Below are 24,646 nucleotides of genomic sequence, written 5' to 3' on the forward strand. Positions count from 1 at the left end.
AACTGGAATTGGGGACATAAACATAAAATTAAGAATATAAGAAATCCTAAATAGTCGAATTTCAGTCTCTAGTTGGGGGATTCCGGATACAATTGTAATCACAAGAGAGAGTTGGAAGTCATACAGTCAGAAAACTCTGTAGGGGGGGGGTGAGATGTCATTAAGGCAGTCAACCGCTAGATGTCACTTCTATCTGCCCATCAGAGTTCGCACACTTCCTTAAAGAGTGTTTGTTTTAACAATTTGGCAAAGGTAAGCCGTCGCCATTTTCTTTCAATAGTTTCAGACCCCCTTTCCCTCTTTCCTTTCTTTTTCTCTTTCCTCTTTGCCTCGTCCCTTTCTCTACCAAGATGTTATTTAGACCTTTCTCTTTCACTCTTCCTCCCCCTTCTTCTTAAAGACAGTCTCACGCCGCAAATCACAATCGGACCAGATCATATGGCAATTATGCAGTCTCTCAATCTCCGTTTTAAAACATACTTTGGCGCACAGCAGTCAAGACCTTCTTGTAGCTTAAATTATGATACTTTCTTCCAGATAACTCTTGTACACAAGCAGTTGTTACAGCTATTCTTTTGCCGGCGATACAGTGTTTCTCCGACTTTGTTCTCCCCCCCCCCCCGGCGCCTCTCCCGCTAATCTTTTAGGCAGCGCCTTTAATTACTGCGAAGTTTCCTCCTTTAATAGTTATCTTTTTATCATTATTCCTCCATTCTTCACGGGGGGGCCTCTCTTAATAATCTTTAAGTCGGTGGGCTTCAGGCGCTTACCGGGCAAGTCTTCCGCATCGCGATAATGGCGTCTGTAGTTAGAAAGCTGGACTCCTCTCCGCCGCCTCCACAAATAGTGCCGGTAGCGGAGTTCTGTCCCTTTTGCCGCTTTTCTTATTCTTCCGACGAAAACCCCGTGTTTTCGTCGTTTGGAGGGGGCTTTGACGCTAAGCACCCCCCCTTTAAGCGCCGCTATCCTCTTGGTTAAACTCTGCAAACGCGGAGCTCCAAGTTTTCGTGACTCGCTCTCAGGGCGCCTTCACCGGAAGTCCATAAGCACAGATTTCATTGGTTTTGAGTTCTGCGTTACAGCTCTGCTCTTTCATTTTCTTATGTAAAAACAGAGATTATGAACAATAACTTGTGAACAATAAAACAATCTAATCCAAAGACATCAGGATGTGCTAAGCAGAAAGGAAATCACCGAGGGCTTTCATTGATAGGTCAAAGGAGAGCAGCTTGCCTCTTATTAGTATGATGTGTCATAATGTTTGAGATTATATTAAAAGTTTGTTTAAGGCATAATTAGTTAGAAGTCATTGTATTTGCAACCAGTTCACACAGAGTAGCACAATCAAATTGAAATCTCATTTGATCAGTGGGTAAAACGTTGCCTCCAATATTTTTGTCTCTCATATAGGTAGGCAAACAAAATTCTTCAGCTTACATTTCAATTCTTTTAATTCTTTCAATTCTTCAGCTTACATTTGCTCTTGCTCTTCTGTTCAGTTGCTGTGGATCCCTCAACAGACTCAACAATAAGTCAACATTTCTAATAGAACTGAGCTCAACATTTTTTTCATTTTTGGGGGGTGGAACTTCATCAGACTTGGTTGTATTTGCAGGGGGGGGATCTTTCCATGTGTCATGATATATGACGCTAGGACTTGCTATAGGTACTTAGTTGATAATCTGGGGTATGTCACACAGAAAGATTCATACTATGCACTGGCTGAGTCTAGAGAAAATAACATCTTCTCCATTTGGGGGGAAAGAAATCCTTCCAGTGAGACCCTCAGTAGCATGGTGAGAGTACCAGAGGCATGCTGCAACTGTAGGGGAGCCCATCTTATATACCCTTTGACTGCCCAGTTCCTCTTCCCCATAACCATGGAAGTGTGAAAATTCATTTGTTCAATCAAATGAGAAGGAACAGAACTTTCTTCAGCCAGTATACTTGATATTTGGTCATTCATCCTTCAAGATTCTCCCTCTTTCAGGGTAGCAGTTGATTCACAGGTTCTGGGCCTTCAATACCATCCTGTACAAAATGATCTCTGTGTGCTTCAAAGTATAGGGCAGAGAAGGGAGCCTCACTGAAAGGTGGTCTAGGACCTTTTAACACGTAAGATGAAATGGTGGGGACCATTGCTCTATGCTGCCCTGCTGCCTTCCATTTTGCCTACCATCTGCAAATTGTGTATGTGCAAATACAACTGCCATGTGGGAAAGATTGAATGAGTTTCAGTTAGGACTCTCTTCCTGGCAAGGTGCTGATCATTTAGGAAAGATGGACCCATGGAGTTGACTTTTATCAGTCTGGTTTGGGACACACACACACAGAGGGAGGGGGGCTAGTGCTATGGGGAAACGGTTCTCAGACAGGGGTGTGTGTGTGTGTAAGACACAGAAGAAACTTAAACATTTTTATTATAGCAAATGTATATAGGGCCTTCAGAAGAAACTTTGGCAAAGAAATCAGTATGTTAGCAAATTATGAAGCAGTCCTAACCTTGCTGGAGGCATTCATTCGTATGCACAACACAACCTAGTTAGTGCCTTCACTTTTTAATGCTGCCTCGGTGAAGATTTATCCCATGCCGATTTCAAGCCATCCTTATATGAACAAAAATGCAGCAAGGAATATAAATCTGGATGTAGCTGAAAATAGTTTGCCACAATCAGACTTTGATTTCACACACATACACACAAATACTCCATTATTAATTATCAGAGTTTTTAAAAGTTATTTCTTTCTGTCTGCTAAATAGATCTGCAGGTGCTCAAGGCATACTACTATTTTAGATATTGTATTTAAAATTGCTAGGAAATATTCTGATCCTTTTACTTCCTAGCCATTGAACATTTTGTGGAATATGCCACTCTAATTTTTCAGATACAAGGTCTGAGGAGGACACGACTTGTCTCCACCCAGCTCGGTCTGAACAATTTAACTAAAACCATACAAAAGTGCTACAAAGCTTCATGATTTAAAAGTCTGGATGTTATCTGTGTTTTGACTGTGATCTGTTGACATTGTGTTTGAATGAAGAGATTTTTTGTTTCTTTTGAGCTGCACTCTGTTTAGTGATCCTCAGATGTAGTCCAAATTATGACTGTTCATAACTTATTCTAAGGTTGTGCCAGCTTTGTTGTGCATAATGGTGAAGAAAGATGCAATATTGTTCAGTGGCACTGCCAGTTTCAAGAAAATAGCAGGTCAGCCAATCAGGTTTCACTGAGTTTTAGCTAACTACATTCTACGCAGAGTAGACCCAATTAAATTAAGATCTAAATTATCCATGTTCATTATTTTAAATGGGCCTACTCATTGGACTAGCATTGTGGATGCAAGTAGCATTTGCAAAGTTTTGGAAGTGAAAAGAAAAGAGAGTTTAAAGGCAATTATGATCCGAATATAGTACTGGATATCTAGACACCACTTGATTGTAAAAAACAAAAAACTTCAAAGCAGTTTCCTTTAAAGGGAAACTATGGTTTACAACTATGAGAATCATAGCTGCCAAGTTTTCCCTTTTCTCGCGAGGAAGCCTATTCAGCATAAGGGAAAATCCCTTTTAAAAAGGGATAACTTGGCAGCTATGATGAGAATGAGTTGTGACAAGCCTTAGAATCTCACTTTCTGTTTTCATGTCTCGGACTGAAAGCTTCCACTTCTAAATTTAAATTAAGCACACAGTTCCCTATGATAGCTGAACTCAAAGAACTGCAATTTGTTCAAACTATTATTTACAGAAAGGTAGGATCTCACCTGGTTGATCCTGACTTGTTTTCACTAATCATAGTTTAAATAAACCATTGTTTCCTGAGTCTGGAAATCATGAGGAACTGTAGAATGGACATTTAAAGTCTCCTCTAGCACACAAAGAAGGGAAGAAGGAAGTTTGTGAGCCTGAGACTTACTATGGCTTGTTCTTCTAGTGGGAAACCATGATCTCCTTTTTTTATCTGAAGCAGAGGTCAATGCAGACTCCTGATAGGATGTAAGCCAACAATCCTAGTTCTAATTGACATTTTCTTGGCTGGGCTGAAATACAATAATTTTTAATATTTCCCCCATATATTTTTTCCCTTCTTATCAATAATGATAATGAACCCACAACTAAATATAAAATCGATTCAGTGTCTCCTACATAGTTTTATTTAGTATAATGAAGCACCAATTTTAAAACTGGGACAAAATACCAGAAGACTCATAACAAAGGTTTTGCAGGGCCAAGTATCACTAAGTACTATCAGTCTACAATTTTGACAACAGTGTATGGGTGGTGGGAAATCAATGATGTTCATTTGAGAACAGCAACACACTGGTTCTAATTTACCTATCCACTTAAAGCACCTGCATTGGGGGGGGGGCAGAATTACGGGGATGTCATTCTTAAAACCACAGTAAAAATCTGGAGTAAGTCTACCAAGGACTATATTTTATTTAGTTACTTTTTTTTTTTACTAAATTTATATTCCACCCTTCCTCCCAAAGGAGCCATGAGCAGCATCTAGCTATACACCTACTTTATATCATAGCTGCCAAGTTCTCCCTTTTTTTAAGGGAAATTCCATTATGCTGAATAGGCTTCCTCGCGAGAAAAGGGAAAACTTGGCAGCTATGCTTTATATGTTTTTCAAAAAATGTTTGCTGTTGCTAGAACAAGTAATGATTTTATTGTGCAGAAAAAGGATGGCCCAATAAGGCTCATTGATTTGTTTTATTTTTGCGAAAGATACATTTATTACTTGTGATGAGGTGAAAAACATAATGCAAAAACATCTGCCTTTCCCCAGTACTGTTTACTTAATAGGATTTTTTTTTTAAAGTCCAAATAACTTTCCAAATTCTAAGAATCCCAGCTGAGTTGGAGCTCCTAATCCCAGGAATTCAGATAAGGGCCTTCCTTCAAAGAATTAGATTATCTTAATGGAAATTTTGCCCCGTCAGAACAAATATAAAGCAAATTAGAAGAGGACATAAAAGCAAGTATTTCAGAAAAACAGAGGAACTATATTCTAGTTTATAATTCTCCAGAGCAGATTGATTTAAATCAAGGCTCTTTAAATCAATGGTTTAAATCAGCAAGCATTGAGGCCAATTAAAATCATTAATTTAAATCAAATTTCCCATTGATGCTTCTTCCCTAAGTCATGTGAATCTGACCCCTAGACCATGTTAACACTGCAATTGAAAGAGCCATCGTATGATACCTGCATCCCAGCAAACATAGGACATAGTAGAACTCTCCGACTACCCGCAGAAGGGCTGGCTGAAGACATTTTGGCACCTGGGGCAAACCACACAATGACACTGCCCATCCACCAGGGAAGAAGGGGTGAGTGAACATTGGGAAGGAGGGTGGGAGGAGACCAGCAGTGCCTCCTATTCATCAAGAGGCCACTGTAGCGGTGGCATGGAGCTGCAGATCTAATCTCCAAAGTTTGCGCTTCAGTTGTCACGGCAGCAGCAGTGGGCGATGAGTGGGCCAGCCCTGGGGGGCCCGGTCCATGGCACAGAAGGGATCCACAATTCTCCATTGCAGGTGCAGTGATTTACCTAGGTTGTGAAGCTGGCAAGGTTGCATTTTTTGTTTGCTTTGTTGGCTGAATCTCCTCCATAGCCTAGGCAGAAAGCGCCTTTAGCTTCCCCTCTCCTATTGAAATGCCAGGGATGATTTAACACATTTCATGCATGCAGCAAGCCTCTTTTTCAGCACAACTGACAGCCTAAGGTATAGATATATCTGTCGGCTCATTCATCTCCAAATGGCATAGCCTGTGCTTGATATAAGCATCTGCCACTTTCTCTTACCAAAGGTGTATACGCTTCAGAGGCAGGTGAAATCAGGCCCTTAAATCGCTGGCAGACAAGACAAATGCTAGAAGGATATCACTTCTGCCATTCTTCTTTCCAAGTACAAGCTTTTGTCCTATTTTAAAAAGTTGTCAAAACATCTAATTTTCATTTACTAACAAGCATCCTAGTAACAAATCAGGTTAGCTTTCCAAACTGAACACAGCACACTTTCCAGACTGAGCACAGTACGCTAGCAACGTTTAGTAGCTTCCCGGTGCTTGAACCTCCTCCTTCCCTCACTCCATAGTGTCCAGTAAACAATACATTTTTCAAAGCATCAGTGGGCCACCATGCAAAGAGGTGGTTATCCGCATTCAGCTAGTTGTCACGACTTCTGCAGGCGTATCACAGAGTGCCTTAGCTTAAAATATGTTTTAAGTCCCACACACACACCCCACACACACACCCCTGCCAGATTTTCTTCATTGCAAATCCCATAATAGGAAAGGTTACAGTGCTTGAGGCTTTTTAGCTTAGAAAGAAAGTGAGCATGTGGTGACGCCATAGAGGTGTGTACAACTGTGCATGGTGTGGGAAACATGGATAGAGATAATTTATTATTCCTCTCTTATAATATTAGAATGTAGAGTCATTCAACAAAGTGGAATGTTGGAAAATTCAAGACAGACAAAAGGCAGTATTTCTTCACACCGTGCATAACTAAGCTGTGAAATTCACTCCCTCAATGTGTAGTGATGACTGCCAATTTGGACAGCTTTCAAAGAGGATTAGACAAATTCATGGAGTATAAGGCTATCCGTAACTACTGAATACCTGTTGCTGCTGGGATTCATGAATGAGGAGAATGCTCTTGTATTTATGCCCTCCTTGAGGGCTTCCAACAAACATCTGATAGGCAGGAAATAGATGCTGAACTAGATGGACCTTTGGTCTGATCCAGCAGGGTCCATAGTCTTATGTTCCAAAGCCCCCTTTGGTTTGGCATATGCAGTGGCGGAGGAACCCTCTCCAGCACCCAGGGCGGTGCAGCCCGTACAGACTGCGCATGTGCAGCATCCTGTGCGTGCGCACTCTGTACGGAATGCCGCACATGCACAGTCTGTACGAGCTGCCGCTCACGCGGTGTCCCGTACGGAGTGTGCATGTGAGGCAGCCCATACTGACACTGTGCAAGCAGCAGTCCGTACGGGCCGCCACTCACGCACAGCGACTGTACAGGCTGCCGTGTGAGCGGCATCCCATAAGGACTGCGCACGTGCGGCAGCCCGTACAGTCGCCGTGCGAGAGGCAGCCCGTATGGACACCCATATGGACGGCACGAGAGAGTGGCAACACGTATAGATGGCGCGCGAGGGTGGCAGCCTGTACAGATGGTGCGAGAGAGCAGACGCCACGTGAACGGCACCCATACAGACTGCACGCGCCCTCGGCTGCTCTACAGCTGGGGGAAGGCAGGGGCCACCTTGTCACCCCTCCCAGAGTGGCACCCAGGGTGGCCCGCCCCCCTTCCTATGCCCCTAGGCATATGCAAATCTACAAGGGCAATTACCTGGGTTAATTTATCATCCCATGTAGGCTAGTTGTGGTAAATAAGGCATGGACCTTCAAGTTTGGAATATCTGTTTTGAGGTGTTTTTGTTAGTTAGAACTAACTACAACTCCAAGATCCTCCAACTGGAAGCAAATGTAAAATAATGGCCTAGGAAAAGGAGTCAGTTGCCTAATCCACCTACCTGAGCCATATGTTTGGATAGCCGGTATATATACAAGTATACATCTTTAGCTGCATACCCGTCTTCCATTTAATTTACCTTTCCTTCCCCACCAAAAAAAAGTTCTGAGAACTGCAGTTTACCACCCACAGAGCTGCAATTCCCAACCCACTTAACAAACTACAGTTGCAGCAGAGGAAACTGAGCTAGATTGGCTGGTTCAGTTTAGGGCAGCTTCCCACATTCCGATTTTGCAACACCTTCATAGACTTATTTGATATAGGGAGGCTGCTGTAGCCCTTAAATCAGGGGTGATGAATCTGAGGCCCAGGGGGCCAAATGTGGCTTCTCTTTGTGACCCTTGGGACTCTTTCTAGGCTGCACCTCCTTCCTTCTCAGCCACACTTCCTCTCCCCAGGCTACAACCCCTCACCAACCCTACTTTGCACCCCTTTTTAATGGTCCTTGCCTGCCTGGAATGTATCTTTGAATGCTTGCTTGCTGAAGAGGGATATGTGAGCAGGTGGGCAGAGACTAGAGTGCTGCATAAAGTTAAAATTTACATTCATTATTTTCTCCACTCTTGCCTCTGCCCCCACCCACCACTGGCATCATGGAGCGCTGAAAAGTTGCCTAGAATGGAGCCCTGAGGCTGAAAAGGGTTCCGCAATCCTGCCTTAAATGCTGCCTCCTAGCTAACAACCACTTTCTGTTTCTTCCCCAGGCTCTTTGAGGCTGCCTGCCACCTCCCACTAGACCAGTGTTTCCCAACCTTGTGCCTCCAGCTGTTTTCGGACTACAATTCCCATCATTCCTGACCACTGGTCTTGCTAGCTAGGGATGATGGGAATTGTAGTCTCAAAACATCTGGAGGCACAAGGTTGGGAAACACTGCACTAGACCATGGAAAGTGCTTCATTCCCTCCCACAGTGTAACTTTCCCTACCCTGTTTCTCCAAAAATAAGACGTAGCCATAAAATAAGCCATGGCAGGTGAAATGTACTCGGAGTCGAGAGTGAATTTCATGCTCTTTATTCAGCTCATAGTCATCAAGGAGAAGAGGAGAAGAAGAATGGCTCTTTTCCCAAAACCATCTGCTTATATACATTATTTACACAATGGGCCTTGCGTGATTGGCTACTTCAGGGCTACACCTGTGGGCCAATTATATTGTGGATTGACTTCTGCCTGCAGCCTGATTGGCCGCTCCTACAGGCCAATCAGGTAGCAGATTCACTTCTGCCCGCCGCCTGATTGGCTGCTCCAGCAGGCCAATCAGGTTGCGGATTCACTTCCACCTGGAGTTGGATTGGGTAGCTCCCGCTGTTTCTGAATCCTATTGTTCTAGGATTCAGCTCAGTACATAACAGCAGGATTTTCAAGCATTCAAGGAATGTAAGCTATACCCCAAAAATAAGCCATAGTGTTGTTGGTTTTTTTTAGGAAAAATAAATATAAGACGGTGTCTTATTTTCAGAGAAACATGGTAGCTGACCTCTCCACAACAGCCAAGTGTACTACACAAGTGTATTGGGCAAATATGTCCAATATCCTTTTGAGAATCTGTCGTTCAGTGAAGAGATAATGATGAGAAGCAGTGAGATCAAAGGAGGGGGACCCAAAAAGCATGTTTTAGTATATCCATAAATCCTTTCTAGCTTGGTAATAATCAAGCCACGAGCCAGTAACTTCTTTCAGCATTTTTTTTACTTAGGTTTTATTTAGTCCCAAGTAGTTACTGCCTCATAAACAGAAAGATGATGTCAGGTTATTTTTAAAGATACACTGAAGGCATAAACCACACACACACACACACACACATACACAAATCACATCAGAAAGAGAGAAACATTTTAGCTGTTCTTTCTGGTTTCATGAACACAGCATTAGATACGTCTCCCTGCTTTATTTCCCATTGTAAACCCTGACAACTGGAGAGTGTAGATCATCAGTGGTGCTCATTCCAAAAGTGTCTGGAACACACAGTGCTTTACGGTTTCTACTGAGGGATGCCAGATTCACCATCTCCGGATTTCTGTAGCTGTTTCTGCACCAGCACTTTCTGCAAACGTGGTTGCACACCAGCAGTATTTATTTTATTTGGGGCACTTACAGTATATGTTGCCCTTCAATCAAAGCTCCAGGTAGTTTACGTTTTGGGGAATGGGGGGAAAGTACAACAAAATAGTTAAAATTACAAATATCAATAAAACGTTAAAACTAACAATGCAGCAGATCAAAGCAACCCATAAACTCAACAGAAGAACCAAATAATAAATTCATTGAAGGTGCCAGACTGACCTCTGGAGACCGCATTCCACAACTGGGGCTCTCTACCACTGTGGAGGCCCTCTCACTGGTAGCCACCTGCCTTAGCGTAGATTGGGGCAGCCAACATGGTGTGCCCAAGATGTTACTGGTCTACCACTCCCATCAGCTCTGACCATTGGTCATGCTGACTGTGGCTGGTTCTAGTTGTAGTTCAACAACAGCTGGAGCGTACCATGTTAGCTACCAGGGGCAACAGGATGTTACATATTGAGACAGACAGTATTTGATCCCCATGTGCAACTGTTCTAATTATGTGAATCAATTAATTAATTTATAGTGCATTTTATTTCCAAAGAATTACAGCAGCTATTTACAACAACATACAAACACTCTATCTCTCTCTCTCTCTCTCTCTCTCTCTCTCTCTCTCTCTCTCTCTCTCTCTCTATATATATATATATATATATATATATATATATTTCTACATGTGTAACTATAGTAGGTATGAAAGTAACCTCAACATCCCTTCATATATATTCAAAACCTAGCAGCTCTTCTGAATGGCTGCCTTCAGATGGCTTGGGGGTCGGATAACTCCAAACCCTCCAGCATTTCTCCTATGGAAATAGGGATGTCCTAAGGAAAAGCAGAAAAATCTGAGAAAAAAATCAGTAACCGGGACAGCTTTATCCAGGACTGTCCCTGGAAAGTAGGCACACTTGGAGGGTCTGTAGTTAATTATTTCTGTAGGATATACTCAAACAAACATGCTTAGGACTGGACTTTCACATACTTTAAACATGTATGAGAACACTGTAGAGAAAAGGGCCAGTATTCTGTAGTGGTTAGTGTCAGATCAGGAGCTGGGAGATCAGGTTTCAAAACCTCAGTTAGCCATAAAGACTGGGTGACCTTGAGCCAGTCTCTGCCTCTCGCAGCATAGCCTACCTCACAGGGTTGTTGCAATGATAAAAATGGGGATTGGGAGGGTGATATAAGCCACTTTGAGCTCCTTGGAGGAAAGGCACAATGTAAATGTAATAAATAAATACGGTAATAAAAGTGAGGCCAATTTTAGAGTAATTTCCAGAAGCTTCCAACAGTGTAAGTTCCTGCCCCAAAGTGATGGAAAAACAGAACTTTTAAATATGACATTTTAATCTTTTAAAATCCCCAAAGATAACCTCCATTTCTTAATAGTAGCTTGAGAACTGGGTCTCTGCATGAAATGTCATCTTTCTCTACTGCATAGCACACGAAGGACAGGGGAACACCTTTCATCATTATTGGCAACAAATTCACCATCATTAGTTTGTCTTGCTAAGGCAGCCAAAAGTTACATGGATAAAAAGAGTGCTTATTATTTATGGCTTAGACCAATACCTAGAATACAGACACTGCAACTCTGCCACATATATATGTGTGTATTTAGAGTATTTACTGAATAGCTAATAATTTTTATTACATGGTTTATGTGTCCCAGTTTGACAGAATAAATTCTTCTTAGTCTCAGAAAAAACTTCCACTTCAAGAGACAGGAGTATAAAAACTGCAAATAAAACAACTTTTATTTGAATTGTAAAATATTCTCTCCTTACTATAAAGTGTCATCTTAAACATCTTGGAAAACACCCGCAAAGAGACTGATCCTTTGGTCCGTCTCTCCATCAAGCATGTATGATAGTGGTTAGTAACTGGAATCCACTGGTCAAATCTGGGTCAAAGAGGAGCAGTGATGTGGGACAGTGCTTTTTTCAGATTTCTTCTAGTTCATAAATCCATTAGTAACAATCAACAGGTGCTAATTGTGTAGAAGATTAGCAGTCAAATGATTAAGTCTAGTGGCAAATGACCAGAGAGCCGTATTGCTAGATAGGCAAACTCATACCATAGATAGGTAATTGATGGAGAGAGAGCTTTGTGTGATGTCATTTACCCTATTTCCTGTGGTGGGAAGAACGAAGAGATTACACGTTTCTCCTTCCTGCTCCCTCTCTCTGTCACCATCTTCCTCACCATGTCCTTGAGTGCAGACTCCGTTTTTGTAATCAATTATGCATTTTGAAACCTAGAAGTACTTTTACCTGCATAGTTTTGCTGCCTTTGCTGTGATCAGTGCAAGACTGTTATGTGAGTAAACACTATATTTTAAGCTTACTTTATAAGCTGATTCTGTTATTAAGAGGGAAACCAATGGGATGCCAGCTTATTTCATAAGATGAAATTGCTCAGGAAAGGAGAAGCTTTGCAATCTAGTTTCAAGCTTCTATTTTCACTACCAAGGATGGGATTTTAATTCTCTGCTTAACCCACACATGTGGGAGATTGGTGGGATAAATTGTAACTAATATGTCCTGTCCTACCCATCCCACAAAATGCAAATATAATACTAGGCAAATTTGACACTTTCAAGCTATTTAGCTGTTTCCAAGTGTTCAGTAAGCAAAATAAATGTGCTATGCTACATCACTCTTTTGGGCAGATGTGGTGCCTTCCAGATGTTTGTTGGACTTCCCATCAGGGATGACGGGAGCTGTAATTCAACAACATCTGAAGGGCACAAAATTGGCTATCCCTGCTCTAGGACATCAGCAAATGTTCCAATCAAAATTTTCTAGAAAACCTGCATCATTGCAGAGGAACATTCTTGCTCCAGGTGCTTGAGGTGAGGGATTCCATTACTGTGAATTCTGATGTGAACGACCTCATCTGCACCACCTGGACTAATAATCAAAGAAGTGTTTTTCTGAATTTCATGGTGCAGTTCTAATCTTTAAAAAAATATAAAAATAAAACGGGAATGTGTTAAAATGCATTGGGGGGGGAAACAATATCCGTCTTAAGTATTTTACAATCAAATATGTATTTTAAAGGGATTGCATGGAGGTGTGTGTGTGTCTGTTTCATGCAAATTAATATGGAAACAGAATGGGTTCAATTTTTTTTTTACAGGTTAGAAATAGATTGGTCAGTCCATTCTGACTGCTTACTCCACAAATGTAAATCCAGGGGGCTGGAGACCATAAAACTGTGATTTGTTAGTAGGACGTTTGGAGAAGTGGAAGTTCTCAAAACGGTCCTTCAGCAAAGCTACAACCATCCTCCAGCATCACTCTATTGTGGTGCTGTACCTTAAAACATTTGACCCTCCAAATATGATTGGACTCCAGCTCCCATGATCCCTTACCATTGGCCCTGTTGGGTGGGACTGATGGGAGTTGCAGTCCAACAACATCTAGAGGGCCACAGGTTTTCCACCTCTGTCCTAAGAGGTCATGTAGCACATGATGGTCAGTCTTGATCTTTGTGGGACCAAATCTACATTTATTATTGGGTCTGCTATGATAGTGCTTCTCCCGGCACAGATGTAGGAACAAAGAAAGCTACCTTATTGCAGGTCAAACTTGCTTCTCGATCTAGGCCAGTATTGCCTATTTTGACTGGCATCAGGTTTCCACATTCTCAGGCAGAAACCTGCTACCTAAAACTATCAACAGCAGATATCCACCATTGAGCTGATATTTTCTCAGGGCCAGCATCACCATTAGGCATAATCAGGCAATTGCTTCAGGCGCAGATACTGGAGAGCAGCAGGAGGAGGAGGAGGAGCAATGCCCTCAATCATTCCTCCAGAGCCCCCTGGCCATTCCTCTCTGTTGGAGTTGTGTATTCTAGGCAGCCTGCCATGCATTCCCTAAGCTAGCCTGCTGTTCTCAGGTTGTAGTGGAGGATGCTATCCCGCTGCCAGAGTTGGACTAAGATTCAGCAATCCAGTCAAGCTTCTGTACATGAAATGGGGGGCCACAATCTTAGCATTTGCCTCAGGCAACAAAATATCTTAATCTGGCCCTGGACCTTCTTTGTAGCAGCAAATTATGGCCACAGTTACTGGCTGTGCTCTGGAAGGGGTGAAGAGGAAATCACTCTCCTCGCTTGCACCCCTTTGAGCGGCACCCTTGGGCTCATGTCACAATCAATGTGTGGTCGTTTATCACACCACTGGATCCTTTGTTAGCAGCAGGCTAATAAGCTCCTCTTCCTTAATTTATAGCGGAGGCCAATTTATGACAAGAGTTCTCTCCCTCTTCCTGGCATCAGTAAGCATAGGGAAAGCAAATACCCAGACCGACAGCAGTTTTTCTGAAGAACAGTGCTTGTGACTCGACTTTAAAAGGGGGCCTGTCAACACCTCAGGCGGGATATGATGGCTCAACTAACAGAGGACAACTTTATTCTCCCTGCAGCTGATGACGGCAGCATGTCACTGAATTTTGTTAACACTTTATCTTCCTACTGAACTGCCGCGTCGTCCCGGGGGGCAAGAATGCTTTCTGTCTTGCCTTTAAAGTTGGTTTCCTACTAAAAATGTCAATGTGAAGGGCTTGCTAGCTGATGTTCATTTTGGGACTGTTTCATAATCTTTTGTTGCAATTCTCTGCTAGTCCGGCTTTATGTTTCTCAGGAAGCTTATCCAAGCTCCATATAGATGGCGGGGGGGTAGGGGCGGATCTGATCACTATGCAAATTAGGCCAGGTCTGACACCGTCAGTGTGAAGCAGGAGCTTATTTCAAGGGAGTCTCATACGGTGACAACATAATTAAGATTCCTGTCAGAAGTAATGAGCATTGTTTACTTAGTTTGAGATCTTTGCTTATGATGGAGAGGCACAGCTTAAGGACAATGTTAGGAAATTCTGCCTGCTGAAAATTAATTGGCAGAATTGTGTTTCGTGCGCAGAATTATCAACAGCGATTGAGTATACCATTTTCTGCTCTGAAGCAATACAATCTACTGAGCATCCTTAATCTGAGCAACTAAGGGAGACCACCAAACTTTCCTTATTTTTCAGTTGCCCCTCCTGCTACAGATACTCACCACCTCTCCAGCCAGGGTGTGCTGGCCTTTGTCAACACTCCGGCCACATTCACACCATATATTTAAAGCACTGGTCCACTTTGAGCAGTTATGGCTTTCCCCAGAGAATTCTGGGAGCTGTTGTTTGTTAAGGATCTTGAGACATGTTAGGAGGCCCCTGTTTTCCTCCCAGAGCTTAAATTCCCAGAGTTCTTTGGGAAGAGGGATTGAGTGTTAAACCACTCCGGGAATTGTAGCTCTGTGAAAGGAATGGAAATCTAACAACTCTCAGCTCCCTCTGTAACAAACAACAGCTCCCAGATTTCCTTGGGGGAACGAATGACTGTTCAAAGTGGTATCATAGTGCTTTAAAAGTATGGTGTGAATGTGGCCTTAGACCAGAGCACCTGACAGCTAGTCGGTCTCGCCAAGTATTTAGCAAGGAGGGAACAAGGGAGTTTCTTTTAAAGAGGCAGGCCAAACTTTAATGGTGCCCTCACACTGCTTTGCTGACTTTTGGGGGGGGGGGTTGCTTTAAAAAAAGATCTGTAGACATGACATCTACATGACATCTACATTGGGCAAAAAAAATGAAAGGCACAAATACAGGATGGGTGACACCTGGCTTGAGAGCAGTACATGTGAAAAGGATCTAGGAGTCTTGGTAGACCACAAACTTGACATGAGTCAGCAGTGTGATGCAGCAGCTAAAAAAGCCAATGCAATTTTGGGCTGCATCAATAGGAGTATAGCATCTAGATCAAGGGAAGTAATAGTACCACTGTATTCTGCTCTGGTCAGACCTCACGTGGAGTACTGTGTCCAGTTCTGGGCACCACAGTTCAAGAAGGATACTGATAAGCTGGAACGTGTCCAGAAGAGGGCAACCAAAATGGTCAAAGGCCTGGAAACGATGCCTTATGAGGAACGGCTTAGGGAGCTGGGTATGTTTAGCCTGGAGAAGAGAAGGTTAAGGGGTGATATGATAACCATGTTCAAATATATAAAAGGATGTCATATAGAGGAGGGAGAAAGGTTGTTTTCTGCTGCTCCAGAGAAGCAGACACGGAGCAACGGATTCAAACTACAAGAAAGAAAATTCCACCTAAACATTAGGAAGAACTTCCTGACAGTAAGAGCTGTTCGGCAGTGGAATTTGCTGCCAAGGAGTGTGGTGGAGTCTCCTTCTTTGGAGGTCTTTAAGCAGAGGCTTGACAGCCATCTGTCAGGAATGCTTTGATGGTGTTTCCTGCTTGGCAGGGGGTTGGACTGGATGGCCCTTGTGGTCTCTTCCAACTCTATGATTCTATGATTCTATGATACTTACACACTCTTTGCTGTGCAATAAATCAGTATGGTATGTAAAAATAATATCTTCCCCCACCCTACTTTTTCTCTTGCATCCTTCAGTTCACATTGCCTGCTAAAAGTATAAGCTTCCCATTAAAGTTAGTGACTGTTTTATAGACCTAGGGCTCTTAACATCAGGCAACAAGCAGAAACATAGAGCCTTTTGGCAAGAATGTGCAGCAGTGCATTACCTATTACAGCGACCTCAAAGGACCAGGGAATATGCTCAAACTTCCCCCATTTTCTGGTCCCTAACTTGGGTAAATCACTGTCTCTTCTTTGGCTAAGAGGGCAAGCACATGCCCTTTGGCTATCTGGAAGGACCAGATGCACCCTCCTCCATACCACATATAGAAACCAGCTGGAATGGTAGTTGGCGAGGTGGCAACTGGCAGGGTGGCAACATCCTCCAGAGCACTTGAGAGCAGCAGGCTAACTTAGGGGTAATGATGAGAGAGAAAATTGATCCGGCTCACATTTTAATAAGAATGTACCTGATTTGTACTTCCTTAAACCAAAACCAAATATAACTATCCTTCAAAATTTGCGCTCCTTCAAATTTGGGATGCAGTTCTTCAACCAAGAAAAGTGTACAGAAATGTGTATATAGGGGTAGGGAAGAAGTGTGCATAGAAATGCATATATGAGTGGAAATAAACATACAAAAAGGCACTGTATTAGGCAAAACTGAATACATAAAAGGTATATTGGGTGGAATGTGCTTTAAAATGCTGATGAATTTATGTGCGAACTTTAATGGAAAATCTCAGACAGGTGTGGCAATGTGGAAAATGGAACTTAAGCTTGGGGAAATAAGAAATGGAGAAAAACTGGAACTGGCAGATTCATCTACCCCTAAAAGGAAGGCTATAAGCACACCCAACTCTATCCTCCGGCACCTTTTCACCACTCCCTGCCCTGTTTCCATCAGCATCTGAGGCAGCCCCCTCACCCTGCTGGACCTTCTTCTTAAAATGCCACGAGAGCTGCCTTTCTATGGGGCTCAGCCCTCTTCCCTGAGTCATTAGTGTGTTGGGGGGGAGCAGCAGCATTTTATTTCTTGTGCAGATGCATGTCAATACACATACATGAGCATTAACGCTGCATATGTTGCAATGCCTTGTGAGGTCCTTTTTGAGAGCCTGTGTGGTGTAGAGGATACAGTGTCAGACCAGCACCTAGGGTTCAAATCCCTGCTCTCCCATGAAACTCACTGGGTGACCTTGGGCCAGTCACAGTCTCTCAGTCTAACCTACCTCACATGGCTGTTGTAAGGATAAAATGGCAAGTAAGGAAACCCCATCTGCCGCCTTATTTATTTTAATTTATACACCACTTGATTGTAAAAAAAAAAAAGCACCTCAAAGCAGTTTACAAAAAGATTAAACATTAAAACTGAGAAAAAAATTATTAGCTCCTTGGAGGAAAAGTGGGATATAAATGTGGTAAGTAAATAAGTAAACTGTTGGTGATGGATGTGACATCCCCCAGGGTTTTCAAAGCAGTTTGGGACAAGCTGTTGTTAAATAATACTACCCTCAGCCGCTTTAGTACAGCTATCAGCAGTGTGTGATTGCGAGGGTATGTGTGGTTTGAGCAGTGTGTGTTAATAGGAGTTTTGCAATTCACAGCTTTGAAATGTTGGAGGGATGCAGAGCAGGAAGCCACAATATCAGACTCACCTTGACATGTGTACTTCCAAGCCAAGAATGAAGAACGAGGAACCTATGGCTTCCCAGATGATGTTGGGCTCAGGTTCCCATCATCACTGACCATTAGCCAGGGTGGCTGATGGGAGCTGCTGTCCATCAACATCTGGAGAGTCACAGAGTCCCCAGCCCTGACTTACCTGAAGTCAGCAAACCTTCCCATAGCAGCTTGCCAGCATCTTCCTCTTTTATTGTTGACTAGCCCTGTCAGAACAGTATTGGTCTCATGGACCCAGATCTCCTACACCCAGGAGAGAAACCCTGGGATGGTAGTAATAGCCCAACTCTAGAGATCTCTGAATCTTGACTGTGTAAACAAGCTGAGAGAGAAGTCTATTTGAGAGGAATGGCGGAATTGAAAATGGTTGTCAAGCTCCCCAATATTTATATGAGCTTTGAGGAAACATATGGCATTAACACTCTCAGTCTCCAAGGCCCAGGGTCACTTTTGTTATGAGATGTGACCTTTTGCTTATGGAGCTAAACAATGTCTTGGCAGAACTTTGGGTGACCCCTTGTATGTACTTTAGGCTTGCCAATTTCTTTATATGGGCTTTAGCCATAAAGATTCTCAATTTTGACAACTAAATGTTGACTTTCTCTTCTTTGAAATCAAGCGAGCACTGCTGTTGCTGTTATTCTTGTGTGCTAATGGAGTGTTTTATTGGTTGACAGTCAAAAAGAAACCCAAGATGAGAAAAATATTGTTACAGCCGACAAAGAGAGAGATGCACAGTGGTTTGGTCTGTTTTCTGATACTACTGATAACAACTAAAGAAACGGGTTGCAGAGTGATGTATTTGCCATCCCCTACTCCAATGCCCATCATTTAAATATCCTGGGTTCAAATCCACACTCAACCATAGAGCTCACTGGGTGACCTTAGGCCAATTACTGCCTCATAATCTAGCCGAGCTAGAGTTGTGGTGGGGATAAAATAGGGAGGGGAAGAATAAATCTGAGTTACTTGGAGAAAAAGTGGAATATGAATGCAATAATAATTATTTGGCTGAAACTGAGGTGAATCATGGGCTAGTTTCTGGCTTCCCAAAGATAATTGAACTTTTTCTCGCCTCTGGTTTTCTTCTCATAAATGGCATTCTTTTTACATGGAAGCATGGGAAAATTGATGTGTGTGTGTGTGTGTGTGTGTGTTTTGCTGGAGCTGGCTTTTCATTTGTATTTATACAATGGCCCAGGGAGAGAGGGAAAAATAGGGGAAGTGAACAACTGGCTTCGCAAATGGTGCAAACAGGAACGGTTTGGATTCCTAGATCACGGTCTGCAGTTTCTTGAAGATGGACTTCTGGCAAGTGATGGACTGCACCTCACAAAAGTTGGGAGGAATGTTTTTGCCACAAAACTCAAAAACCTCATCAGGAGGGCTTTAAACTGACTTATGTGGGGGAGGGAGACAGTGGTCCTGAAGGTAGGAGTCTATCAAATGCTGAAGATGATCATCTGAATGTCAAGGACCAAATGGAGCAAGCAGCATGCAGACCTAGTGGTGGGACGAAAATATCCTTAAATAAGAGACATGGGGGAATGATCAACGGTCTTCAATGTCTGTATACTAATGCACAGAGCATGGGAAATAAACAAGATGAACTTGAGCTCTTGGTACAGCAAACTAAATATGACATAATAGGCATCACTGAAACCTGGTGGGATGAGTCTCATGACTGGAATGTAGTAATAGAGGGATACAATCTATTTAAGAGAAATAGACCAAACAGGAAAGGAGGAGGAGTAGCTTTATATGTTAGGGATATGTATACCTGTGAAGAGATCCAGGATTTAAAACTTCAAAGCCAAATTGAGAGTATCTGGGTCAAAATTAAGGGAGAGAAAAACAACAGTGATCTCATTGTGGGAGTTTACTATAGATCCCCAAGCCAAACTGAGGACACAGATGATGCCTTCCTGGAACAGATGGCCAAGCATTCCAAAGGAAGTGAGATAGTAGTAATGGGGGATTTCAACTATCCTGATATTTGTTGGATGTCAAACTCAGCCAAGAGCATAAGGTCGAACAGATTCCTCACTGGCCTTGCAGACAACTTCATTGTCCAGAAAGTGGGAGAAGCAACAAGAGGATCAGCCATTTTAGATCTGGTCCTAACCAATAGTGATGACTTGGTTAGTGGGGTAGAAGTGGCAGGATCATTAGGTGGGAGTGACCATGCTCTTCTGGAGTTTATTATCCAGCGGAAAGGAGCAACCAAGCATACTAAGGTCCAAATTCTAGACTTTAAGAAAGCCGACTTCAGAAAACTTAGGGAAACGCTGGGTGAAATCCCATGGACAGTAATACTAAAAGGGAAGGGAGTTCATGATGGTTGGGAGTTTGTTAAAAGGGAGATATTAAAAGCACAACTTCAGGCAATACCAATGAGACGGAAACATGGAAGGTGCCTAAAGAAGCCAGGCTGGCTATCTAAAGAACTTTTGACTGAGTTAAGATTTAAAAGGGATATGTACAAAAAATGGAAAAGGGGGGAAATCTCCAGAGAGGAATTCAAACATATAGCCAGCACGTGTAGAGACAAAGTCAGAAAAGCTAAAGCACAGAATGAACTCAGGCTCGCCAGAGAGGTTAAAAGCAACAAAAAGGGCTTTTATGGGTATGTCCGTAGCAAAAGGAAAAACAAGGAAACAGTGGGGTCACTCAGAGGAGAAGATGGTGAAATGCAAACAGGGGACAGAGAAAGGGCAGAACTCCTCAATGCCTTCTTTGCCTCAGTCTTCTCCAAGAAAGAAAACAACGCCCGACCTGAAGAATATGGAGCAGATGATTCAGCAGGGGAAACACAGCCCAGAATAAGTAAGGAGGTAGTACAAGAATACTTGGCTAGTTTAGATGTATTCAAGTCTCCAGGGCCAGATGAACTACATCCAAGAGTATTAAAAGAACTGGCAGAGGTGATTTCAGAACCACTGGCAATAATCTTTGAAAATTCCTGGAGAACAGGCGAAGTTCCAGCAGACTGGAGGAGGGCAAATGTTGTCCCTATTTTCAAAAAGGGGGAAAGAGAGGACCCAAACAATTACCGCCCAGTCAGCCTGACATCAATACCAGGAAAGATTCTAGAGCAGATCATTAAGCAAACAGTCTGTGAGCACCTAGAAAGAAACTCTGTGATCACTAAAAGTCAGCATGGGTTCCTGAAAAATAAGTCATGTCAGACTAATCTGATCTCATTTTTTGACAGAATTACAAGCCTGGTAGATGAAGGGAACACTGTGGATGTAGCCTATCTTGATTTCAGCAAGGCCTTTGACAAGGTGCCCCATGATATTCTTGTAAAGAAGCTGGTAAAATGTGGGCTAGACAATGCTACCATTCAGTGGATTTGTAACTGGCTTACTGACCGAACCCAAAGGGTGCTCATCAATGGCTCCTCCTCATCCTGGAGAGTAGTGACTAGTGGGGTGCCACAGGGTTCTGTCTTGGGCCCAGTCTTGTTCAACATCTTTATCAATGACTTGGATGATGGGCTTGAGGGCATCCTGAGCAAGTTTGCAGATGACACCAAATTGGGAGGGGTGGCTAACACCCCAGAGGACAGGATCACACTTCAGAATGACCTTAACAGATTAGACAACTGGGCCAAAGCAAACAAGATGAATTTTAACAAGGAGAAATGTAAAGTACTACACTTGGGCAAAAAAAATGAAAGGCACAAATACAGGATGGGAGACACCTGGCTTGAGAGCAGTACATGTGAAAAGGATCTAGGAGTCTTGGTAGACCACAAACTTGACATGAGTCAGCAGTGTGATGCAGCAGCTAAAAAATCCAATGCAATTCTGGGCTGCATCAATAGGAGTATAGCATCTAGATCAAGGGAAGTAATAGTACCACTGTATTCTGCTCTGGTCAGACCTCACCTGGAGTACTGTGTCCAGTTCTGGGCACCACAGTTCAAGAAGGATACTGATAAGCTGGAACGTGTCCAGAAGAGGGCAACCAAAATGGTCAAAGGCCTGGAAACGATGCCTTATGAGGAACGGCTTAGGGAGCTGGGTATGATTAGCCTGGAGAAGAGAAGGTTAAGGGGTGATATGATAACCATGTTCAAATATATAAAAGGATGTCATATAGAGGAGGGAGAAAGGTTGTTTTCTGCTGCTCCAGAGAAGCGGACACGGAGCAACGGATTCAAACTACAAGAAAGAAAATTCCACCTAAACATTAGGAAGAACTTCCTGACAGTAAGAGCTGTTCGGCAGTGGAATTTGCTGCCAAGGAGTGTGGTGGAGTCTCCTTCTTTGGAGGTCTTTAAGCAGAGGCTTGACAGCCATCTGTCAGGAATGCTTTGATGGTGTTTCCTGCTTGGCAGGGGGTTGGACTGGATGGCCCTTGTGGTCTCTTCCAACTCTATGATTCTATGATTCTATGAATTTCTCAGCTACTTTTCCATAAGAATCATAGAGGTGCGGAAAAAATGGGGGGGGGTAAATATTTTGAGTAGAGTATGATTTGATGCCTGTTGTCTTTCTCCATGGAGTTCTCGAAGCTACGAACATGAGTTTGACCAAACTGCGGGAGGCAGTGGAAGACAGGAGTGCCTGGTGTGCTATGGTCCATGGGGTCACGAAGAGTCGGACACGACTAAACGACTAAATAATAACAACAACAACATGATTTGATGAATGTGATATTATTATTTGATTTATTGATTGATTACCAGATATTCACTGTCCCATGGATGGTGTCAAAATTGTCCTCTGCTTGGGTGGACCTCAAACACCTGGTCAGTGGTCAGGAATGATGGGAGTTGGAGTCCAACAACATCTGGAGAGCCATAGGTTCCCCATCCTTGATCAGCTCATTATCCTATAAAATGATGGTCATGGATGCTTTAGTTGAGATTCCTGAATTACAGTGGTTTGGACTAAATTACCCTTGGGGTCCCTTCCAACTCTACAATTCTACGGTCTATGATATTTCATGGCTCACCTGGCTTAGAGTCCAAGCCAGAGAACTTGGGGCATATCTACAGCAATGCTTTTTTGCCCCCAAGAATTAACTTAACCTGATTCCATTAATGAGAATTTGGATGCCACCTTAAGATGGAAGCATCCTTTATATCTGCTACTATACTGTACTGATTTAGCTTCGATACATGGGAGAGAAGATTGAGTGGCACCTTATGATATAACAGCAGCTTTTTCAAGGAACATTTCATGCTATACTCATAAAATTGTTGCCTGCCTCTTTTCACTTTCAAAGCCCAGACATGTATATAAATTTAGAAACATCAATCTGCTACACACTGTAATATACTATCTACACACACACACACACACACACACACACTCCACTGCCGCCATCACCAGGAGCCTATTATGTTGCTCTCTTTTCCACTGTGAGCCAATTACACACTTTCAGAACTTGGCTGAGCTGTTCAAACCAATGTATTTTTTAAATAAGAGCCCCCTATCACTTTGGTGTCTCCCCACTCCCTTGCTACCTTTTGCAAGCTACCGTTTGAGGCTACAACCCCAGAAAACTATATGTCCAAATGAAGCAGAAATATGTCCAAACTGCAGAAACCTTGCTTCTTTCTGTCTTGTTGCAAGGTACAAGTGGAATTGCAACTGACTTCCCATGCTATCAGGAAAATTGCACTTTTAAAATGCATACATCCTGCTATGGTCCATCTGCATAAGTTGATGTGACATAGCTGGTATGGATGGGACCACTTTCACTATAACCCATTTTATAGCACCATTTTATGATGCACACCCTCAATTTAATGCTTTAATTTGTTAGTTAGCACTGCAATGCTTTTTCAACTATTTTTATGATGCAAGTATGGTGCTACAATGCCACAATACTATAATGCTATTTTTGTCTTACATTCTGGTTCCAAAAGCAGCCAGCCAAATAACATCTCTGTTTGCTCCCTAATGGGGAACAATGCTCAATTCTTTCCCCTTATTGTTCAGCATCTAGTATTCATCTAATAGCTATTGGTGGACCCATTGCAATCCATGCATTTGTTCCCTCACCAGCAAGGTCTCACACATTCACTTTGAACAAGGGGGCCGATGTGCGCGCACATTTTTTAAAAGAACACAGTGCTTTTCTCTCTTGATGAGAACAGGAGGGGTGCTGATTCATACCTCTGTGCACCCATTCCTGGTGCTTCTATTGCACATAGAACAAGGAGCCTATGCACAGGAACATACACCCATGCAAAACACTGTATTAGGAAATAGTTGGTACGTGGAATTACTTCTTCACTAGGGAAGGGAGTGTAAGAGGTGGCTAGATCAGGCTCTGCTGGTAGATTCCTGGGGGATCTGCAGTAGATCTGCAAGGGTTTCTGACCCTTGATTGACTAGCAATAGCAATAACAAAAAGCTCCCCCACCCACTAACCTAAACAAGGCTGATAAAACAAGCAAATAAAAAGCATTAGGAGAAACCATAAGTGCTCAGTTGTACTGTCTTCTTAAAGGTAAAGGTAAAGGGACCCCTGACCATTAGGTCCAGTCGTGACCGACTCTGGGGTTGCGCGCTCATCTCGCATTATTGGCCGAGGGAGCCGGCGTATAGCTTCCAGGTCATGTGGCCAGTATGACAAAGCCGCTTCTGGCAAACCAGAGCAGCACATGGAAACGCCGTTTACCTTCCCGCTGTAGCGGTTCCTATTTATCTACTTAATTCATGGCAAATCCCTGAGCCACTGTTGTATACATGTCTCTGGTTGGTAGACCACAGCAGGGGGTGTGTGGGTGGAGGGATGTAGGACCCACAAATCTAAGGTTTCCCCACACCTCTGCGGTAAGGGAGAAGGGGGATCACTGCCCCAGTAGATAAGCCCAAAGATATGCCATAGAAGCAGCAAGCCTTATAGAACTGAAAAGAGCTGGGCCGCTTCTTCAGTTGTTCCTAGTTGCTGCCTTTCATTAGGCTTGTT

Source organism: Zootoca vivipara, chromosome 9 (genome assembly GCF_965207765.1).
Source record: "Zootoca vivipara chromosome 9, rZooViv2.hap1.1, whole genome shotgun sequence".
Lineage (NCBI taxonomy): Eukaryota > Metazoa > Chordata > Lepidosauria > Squamata > Lacertidae > Zootoca > Zootoca vivipara.